The sequence below is a fragment of the Rattus norvegicus genome, chromosome 18 (assembly GCF_021556685.1).
Source record: "Rattus norvegicus strain SHRSP/BbbUtx chromosome 18, alternate assembly SHRSP_T2T, whole genome shotgun sequence".
Taxonomy (NCBI): Eukaryota; Metazoa; Chordata; class Mammalia; order Rodentia; family Muridae; genus Rattus; species Rattus norvegicus.
The window spans coordinates 78,103,602-78,112,352 of NC_141551.1; the positions used below are offsets into that span (position 1 = coordinate 78,103,602).

At 48.2% G+C, this 8,751-nt stretch overlaps 1 long non-coding RNA gene across 4 annotated transcripts; it reads left to right on the forward strand.

Moving 5' to 3' along the window:
- Positions 1-3,023: 3,023 nt before the first annotated feature.
- Positions 3,024-8,427, forward strand: LOC120098255 (uncharacterized). Of its 4 annotated transcripts, XR_015642695.1 has the most exons (4): positions 3,024-3,314; positions 3,559-3,736; positions 6,482-6,611; positions 7,595-8,427. It is a non-coding gene; the product is annotated as an uncharacterized LOC120098255 (long non-coding RNA). The 4 variants fall into 4 exon arrangements; XR_015642697.1 differs by lacking the exon at positions 3,559-3,736; XR_015642698.1 differs by lacking the exon at positions 3,024-3,314 and having other exon boundaries at positions 3,501-3,736; positions 7,929-8,427.
- The last annotated feature ends 324 nt before the right edge of the window (positions 8,428-8,751 follow it).

Sequence of the window (8,751 nt, forward strand, 5' to 3'; positions counted from 1 at the left end):
AAGGACTTCAGTGCACTAGGCAGACACAGTCGTCCTGGCAGGCTCTCGCAGGAATTGTCTCGCTAGGGCAGCCTCCCACTCTCCTCAAGCCCAGGGCCTTCTCTTTAGACTAGAGCCATGAAGGCAGGAAAGTGGAAAGAGGGCCCATAATATTTTTTTGCCTGTCCCTACTAACCTCAGGCATACTCACCCTCTCTCTTTGAATTTCTTTTTTCTTTTTCTTTTTTTTTTCCTATTTATTATGTATACATCATGCAGCTTTCTGCCTGCATGTGCACCTACAGGCCAGAAGAGGGCATTAGACCTCACTACAGATGGTTGTGAGCCACCATGTGGTTGCTGGGATTTGAACTCAGGACCTCTGGAAGAGCAGTCAGTTCTCTTAACCGCTGAGCCATCTCTCCAGCCCACGCTCTCTCTTTGAGAAAAAACCCGCTGTAGCCCAGGCTGGCCACAAACTTATTAAATGGCTGAGAATGACTGAACATACAACTTGAACAATTATTTCATATGTGTGGGATGGGTGGATGGGTGTGTGCACTGGTGTGCATACACTGGGATAAGCCTGCAGACAGCAGTAGATTCCAGGAATCAAACTTAGGTCATCATGACTTGCGACTTACTCCTTCTCACGGTGAACCATCTTTGTGCCCGTAATCTTGAACTTCCGGTCCTCTGATTGATTGACAAGCATCCCGAGGCACCACACAGACACGGTCATCCGAGCAGGCTTTTCCAGGAACCGCCTCACTGTACAGCTCTCAGGGTTTCTTAGCGGCAGCACACTTATTCTCAGGCTCCCCCTGCTTTCTCGATAGCTGGACTTCATCCTCTGACAACAGCCGTCTGAGAATCTCAGCTTCAAGTCCCGCCCTGCACTGCTGCGGACTGGAGGTAGCAACTCTCCGGAGCCCCCTGCCTATTCCATTCCGCCCCCTCAAAAAGCTTCTTGTAGGTGTGTAGGGGGCTCTAGTTCTCGTTGTAGCACACACCAGAACCCAGGCTTCCCACGTCTGTGAGACTCACAGTGATCCCACACCCACAAGTTAGAGGTCGTGGTCCCTGTGGTAGCCATGAGTTTGCTGATCTGAACCGGACCCGGGCTGCCTGTGGCCCTGCTAATGCTGCCTGCCGCTCAGTTTTATCTCCAGCTCTTCCTCTCCCATCAGCCACCAGGGCCTGTCCTCAAACCTGAGGCCCCTTGACTGTTAGCTCTCCTCACCTCGCTACTGTCCATGCTCTGCTGGCAGGGGGTCAGGTCTCACTCTCAGCCCGTCCTTCTCACGCCTACGCTCAAAGGATTCTGTTTTGCTGGTTGCCGTACTAAGGAACAGAGAAGAGATGAGAGATTGGGATGCAGTAGGAAAGGCACTTGCTCAGCATCACGCTGCTTCTGAGAGGGACAGCGGGAGCCCTGTATGTGCACAGCAAGAAATACATCCCAGGATGTTCCTGCCCGATCCAGAACTGATGCACAGAGACCCACAGTGGGGAGGAGCCATTCCAGATATCTACTAGATGTCTCGTCCTCTGTGATGGTTAGTGTTGTCACCTGGACAAAATCTAGACTCTCCTGGGAGAGAACACCCAGGGGGTGCCCTTATGTTAGTCTTAACTGTAGGCAGGACCTAGTGGCATAGGGGTCGGCAGTGAGCTGGTGGGGACCATGAGCTGAGCTCCAGCATGCCTTTGTTCATTGTCTTCTCTCTGTAACATGGGACCAGTTATACCCTGTAACATAGGGCGAGTTGCTACAAGTTCTTGGCACCATGCCTTACCTTCCCAACATGGTAGGCTGTGGCTTGACCTATGAGCCAAAGTAATTCTTAGAAAGAATTACAGTTTATTTTCTCACTTGCTTTTGTCAGAGTATTTTATGGTAACATTGGGGAAAGACACTAAGGCATCATCGTTCACCGAGTTCGGATCTCGGAGCTGTGTGGAACAGTATTCGTCCCACCCCAGCGTTGAGTGTGCGGCTGCGTACATTTCCCCACGCCTTTTCGCTCTCGCGTAAACTGCAGTTCCTTCACTTTCGGTGCCGTACAAGTTCCAGTGTGTGACAGGGGTGCTTTAGGTCTAGCCCACTCTCTTCAGGTTCCCACTTGGGGCAGGCACTTGGTCTCCGGCTGGTGGCACCATTTTGAGACACTGGAACCTTTTCGAGGTCGAGCCTGGCTCGAGGAAGTAGGTCACCACTAGAGGGAGGCATGCCTCTGAGGTCCGTAGCCCTGCTCCAGGCTCAAGCTGGAATCCGCTTGTCAGGCTCCAGACTCTGCAACATCCTCTGCCATATACATGTCCCTGCCACCACAGAAAGAACTGCCCAGCTACTATTCCTTCCCTATGGTGGATTTGAAAGTCTGCTCGTAAAACTGGAGAGAGGGGGAGGGAGGGAGGGGGAGAGAGAGAGAGAGAGAGAGAGAGAGAGAGAGAGAGAGAGAGAGAGAGAGAGAAGCTTTCTCTTCCCTCTTGTTGGTTCTGCCAGATTTTGGTCATAGTAGCACAAAAGTAGCAATTCTGATAACTATGTATTTTTTTTCTCTTGCCAAATAAATTTAGGTTATTTCTGATTATCGTTTTTGTTTGTTTTGTTGTTTGGGCTGTTATAAATAACATCAAACAGCACTGTGGCAATTGCCTCCCTCTGTCATAAGAGCACTTTGCTGCGGTTTCCTGTAATTTCCAGCGTGGTGCTTGTTATATACAATTTTCCTGTCGCTTTTGCTGTCCTGAACTGAGTGACAGTCAGGCGCAGTCAGAAGCTCAGGAAAAGGACAGGAAAGGGGCAGCGGAAAAGGATCAGGAGGCTGCCACCTAGTGGTGACATGTCACAGCTCACGAGCCTCAGAGATACCATATCCTATGCTGGCCTGACCTCCAGTGGTGGATTAACCAAACCCTGACCCAGGTTTTGGAAAAGTGAATAAACTTTAGTATTTACAGTTTAACCCTGCTCCCCTACCACGTGTAGAGACTAGCGCCTCTGGACTCCCACCAGGAGGGTACCGGAGCAGCTCTGCAGTGACACCGGAAACAGCAGAGTCAGGAAGCACGGCTCATGTGGCTGGTTGCAGTTAGGGCTTGTGTACCCAGTCAGTTCACTTCTCTGACACCCATTCACTGTGGAGGCAGTGGTCGTCTCTGTAGTTCTGACATTTCTGCAACACCAGGATCCGCGAGGCTTCACTTTGAGACACAGAATCTGGTTTTCTCAGAAGACTACAAAAGCAGCAGGATTCCTCTGACATCAGCCCCAAGAAAAGAAAGCATTTGCTTTATCTCCATGGAGACCTGGGACAAACAAATTGCAGGTAGACCCAGAGCTGGCCCTTCAGATCACCATGACAACAAATGAATGGAAAGATGTTGATAGACTAGCTGGACACACATTGGTAACAAGGACACACTTGGGACGGATGAGCAAACTCACACACAAACACACGGAGAAGGGGGAGGGGGAGGACGAAGGGGAGGGGGAGGGGGAAGAGGGGGAAGGGGAGGGGTACGAGAGTTTTTAAAGTCCTTTCAACCAAATCTGTTGAATCTGGAATTCAGTTGGTAGAGTACTTGCCTAGGAGCTACAAAGCCCTGGATTCAATCCTCATACCACATAGACTGGACATGGTGGCATATGCCTGTAATCTCAGAACTCTGAAGGTAGAGATGGAGCGTCAGGAGTTCAAGGTCTTCCTCAGCTTCATGGCAGTGAGTTTGAGACCACCAAGCAAGCAAGGTAAGGATCTATTCCAAAGAACAAGATACTCATTGTGGAGCTTGTACCCCTGTATACTTGATATAATTATATATTCAGGAAATGGAACTTTCTGACTTGAAATGAAATCCAAAATTAGCCCAGATACAATTCTTTTTTTTTTTTTTTTTTCCTGAAGCTCTTTAAACGTATTCGGCCGCCGTGGTTACATCCAAGCAGCTGGTTTCGCTGTGGTTGCTGTCGCATCATCACACTTCAGGGCAATTAATATTAAGAGCTCAAGGCTCTCCTTAGGACCCATGGAGTGGCAGCCAAGTCTGACTGGCTCTCGGGAACAGCAGGAGTGAGAGATTGTCTGTACCCAAGTCCTGCTTGTGCACAGTGTGAGGCTGTGAATCCCTCCCACAGAAGACCGCTGTGACAGTGTTGTAACTGTCACTCAGAACTGCCAGTGGCTGCCTTCAGTGTGGGTGGGGCAGGGAGGAGGCAAGCCTCAAAGCACACCTTTGTAGCGTTGGGTCCTGCAGTGCTGAGTCAGCAGTGAACAAGCTCTGCAAGCTCGCATGCGCATGCGCTTAGCCCTTAGCCCTCCCTGCCCTACCACTGTTTATCCTCTATGCGCTCTCCCCAGGCCTCTATTCTCACCAGTTCCCGGGGCTAAACAACCTTCCTTGAGACCAAAGAGAAGGCTAAAAAAGGAGACACGTTATGTCTTACAGACGTTAAAATGTGTTGAGCTGAGCGTGGTAGTGCATGCCTTTAGCCCCAGCACTCAAAAGACAGGTTTCTCTGTGAGTTTCACAGTTCAAGGCTACCCAGGACTGCATAGTGAGACCTGTCTCAGAAATCTAGACCGGATGGAGGTGTGCTTTCCTCTGTAGCATAGCACAGGAAGACCCTCACCCTCACTCTGTTTCTTTTTTTTTTTCTGACATGTTTTTAATTGCATTTTTAATTTACATTTTAAATGTTATCCTATTTCCTGGTTTCCCTTCCAGAAACCCACCACCATCCCCCCAAGCTTCTATGAGGGTGCTCCCTCACCCACCCACCCACTCCCTCCCACCTCCCAACCCTGACATTCCCCTATACTGGGACATCGAGCCTTGACAGGACCAAGCGCCTCTCCTCCCATTGATGCCTGACAAGGTAGTCCTCTGCTACATATGTGAATGGAGCCATGGGTCCATTCCTGTGCTCCCCTGGGATGGTGGTTTCGTCCCTGGGAGCTCTGGAGGGTCTGGTTGGTTAATAGTGTGTTCTTATGGGGATGCAATCCCCTTCAGCTTCTTTAGTCATTTCTCTAACTCCTCCGATGGGGACCCTGTTCTCAGTTCAATGGTTGGCTGCCAGCATCCACCTCTGTATTTGCAGAGCCCCTCAGGACACAGCTATATCAGGCTCCTGTCAGCAAGCACTTCTTGGCATCAGCAATAGTGTCTGGGTTTGGTGGATGCATATGGGATGCATCCCCATGTGGGGTAGTCTCTGGATAGCCTTTCCTTTGGTCTCTGTTCCACACTTTGTCTCTGTATTTCCTCCTGTGAGTATTTTTGTTCCCCCTTCTAAGAAGGACTGAAGCATCTGCACCTTTCCCTTTCTTCTTCTTGAGCTTCATGTGGTCTGTGGATTGTATCTTAGGTAATCTGAGCTTTTGGGCTAATATCCACTTATCAGTGAGTGCATATCATGTGTGTTCTTTGTGACTGGGTTACCTCACTTGGGATGGTATTTTCTAGTTCCATCCATTTGCCTAAGAACTTCATGAAATCATTGTTTTTAATAACTAAGTAGCACACCATTGTGTAAATGTACATGTTCTGTATCCATTCCTCTTCTGAAAGGCATCTGGGTTCTTTCCAGCTTCTGGCTATTATAAATAAGGCTGCTATGAACATAGTGGAGCACGTGTCATTGTTATATGTTGGGGCATCTTTTGGGTCTATGCCCAGGAGTGGTATAGCTGGGTCCTCAGGTAGTGCTGTGTTTACTTTCTGTTTCTAAGAGGGGTGCCTTGGGAGAATGGAGATCAGGATGGAGAGATGCTAAACTCTCACCAAACTGTGTTCCTGATCAGAAGCTTCAAGGAGTGGCCTGTGCAGTGGCGATAGACGCACCAGAGCTCGCCAGCGGTGGCCTTGTTAGAGGCCCACGGTAGCTGGAAGGGAACAAACAGACTAGGCCTATCAACAAGAAGCTCGACGGTGAAGACCATTTTTTATGTTTGCAGAGTGATATTCCACTGCGCTAACAAGGAGAGAGCACAGCTTGAGGGTCTGCGGATCAAGGTTGTCTGACACAAGACCTCAGACCGGACATAACCTGGGGATCACAAGGGGAGCCTCTGAGCACCTGGCCATCCTTGTGCCACTGTTGAAGCTACTGATCTACACATGGTGGCTGGAGCTCCTTCTCACTCCCAGGATCACAGAGGCAGGAAGAAGAGCAGAGAGAAGTCACAGGAGGCCATAGTAGCCAGTGGTGCTCACTGCAGGGGGAGCTGGCAACAGAAAGTCATCTTCACTGACTAGGGATGCTGGGGCAGCAATGGCCTTGAGGAGCCTCAGAAGAGCTGTCCAGAATGCTTGGTCCTCACTACAGGTCTAATTGATTATCTCTGCACAGCCCAGCCATCAGCAGCTTTGTATGGACTCAGACACAGTGACAGCTGTGTGAACACATTTCCTGAAAATACCTCGAGAGGCAGAAAGAAAGGGTTTTCTCTATTTGTTTATTCTTACTCTTTTGTTCTTGTTGTTTTCCTAGATGGGGCTTACCTGCGTAACAGATTTGGCTGTCCTGGAACTCACTTTGTACACCAGGCTGGCATCAACCTCAAAGAAATCGGCCTGCCTCTGTCTCCTGAGTGCTGGGATTAAAGGCGTTTTCCACCATGGTCAGCTGCTTTTACTTTTTAAACACTTCTTAAAATATATTTGAGTGTTTTGCCTGCATACATGTCTGTGTATCATGTGTGGACCTGGGGCCCACAGAGGGTCAGAGGAGTTTGTTGTTAGATCCACCCCCTCCCCCTGAAACTAGAGTTACAGATATCTGTGAGCCTCTGTGTGGGTCCTGAGAATCAAACCTGGGTCCTTCGGGAGAGCAGCCAGTGAGCTGTTGAGCTGTCTCTCCAGGCTGGACACTGAACTTGTGTTAGACCTTGCAGGTGAGTTAATAATTTGCCTTGAGATCATTTAGACCATATACTTACCAGGATTTCTACTTCACGCCTTTGATTCCAAGACTTGGAAGACAAAAGCAAGCATATCTTTCTGAGTTCAAGGCCAACCTGGTCTACTTACTTCAGGATAGCCAGGGCTACATAATAAAACCCTGACACTCCCCCCCCCCCAAAGACTGTATATTTAACCTGCTATTTTACCATGTGCTTAGCCTGTTTAAGTTTGCCTTCAAGAATGGGGCATAGCCAAACTTAATCCACCTTGGGTTTCCCATGCAATGAGATTCTACAACTGAAACCAAATGCACAGCTTTAACCATAAGTTATATAAGCTTGCACGACCAGGACTCAGAGGGGCGTGTGTGTGTGTGTGTGTGTGTGTGTGTGTGTCTGTGCATGTGTGTGTATGTGTGTGTATGTGTGTTATGTGTGTGTGCATGTGTGTGCATGTGTGTGTGCGTGCGCATGTGTGTGTGTGCATGTGTGTGTGTGTGCATGTGTGTGTGTGTGTGTGTGTTGTGGTAATGATTTGCTGAGGATACTCCACAGGTTAAAAACAACCTTAAAGCCAATAATGACCATAAACGTTGGAAGCGGCGTGTGGATGTAGGTTGGTAGCATTCATTTGTGTTTGTGAATGTTCTTCTGGGTCAATTGGGCACGGTAACTTCTTCCCTTGCAAAACTCTGTTACAGAGGGCTGTAGCGAACCCCCATGCTTCCTGAAAACGGCAAGAACCATGAAGCCAGCACAGCTGTTTGACACAGCTCCAGCAAGGCTGAGCCGGATGCTGCGATCTCTGTCGTTCTGTCCCTCACTTTTACGTGTTGTGCTCTGTGCGTGGTATTCTTGGGAACTTTCTGCATTGTGATTCTTTTTTTTTCTTTTTCAGAGCAGGGGACTGAACCCAGGGCCTTGCGCTTGCTAGGCAAGCGCTCTACCACTGAGCTAAATCCCCAACCCTGTGATTCATTTTATATCTGAATCTTTTTAGGAAAGTCCTAAACTTACTATCACTTCTGCTTTTAGGGGAATAACTTGATCTGGACTTATTTGGACATGTCCCTTATGCTGTGGAAATCGTGATAAGGAATTTCTAAATAAGACCACGACTCCAGGAATCTTCTTGGGAGATCTGCCCCTAAGCAAACTCGAACAGTATAGTTGGAGCAACGGAAACTAGAGAGTTGAGAAACTCTGACTGGCTAGGAAAATTGTTAAGAGATTCAAGCCCTACTTTTACAATATACTTAAAGCTCTCTCTGAAGTGTAGTTTAAAGATCGGGTTATCCAGGGTATGGCCCTGGAGGAATAGAACTCAGTAAATGAGACAGATTAGCTAAAATCAACTTTTCCTGCTTCACAGCACAAATGATAAATGAATTTAAGTAAAAGGAGTTAGGTGTTAGCATTTGCTATTCATAAAACCACCAGTTCAGGTATTTTCTTGTTTGGAGTGTTTAAAAATTGCTAATACTGACAGCCTGAAAGCAAGCTGTCATATAATAAATGTTTTTGCTTTGTTGGAGACATTGTTTAGATTCTTTGACTCAGAGTTATAGGGCTGATAATAAAAATAAAATGTGGCTTCCAGTCTGAACCAGTGCCCTGAGCAGACACTGGATGCTGGTTCCGCACCCAGTCCCACAACACCCAGAGGAAGCCCGACTCCCAGGTGCTCTAAATCGCTCAGGATCAAAGGTGAGGAGACCACAACATCTGCCACACAGGAAATCCAGGACACTGTGAGAAGACCAAACCTAAGGATAATAGGTATAGAAGAGAGCGAAAACTCCCAACTTAAGGGGCCAGTAAATATCTTCAACAAAATTATAGAAAAAAAAAAACTTCC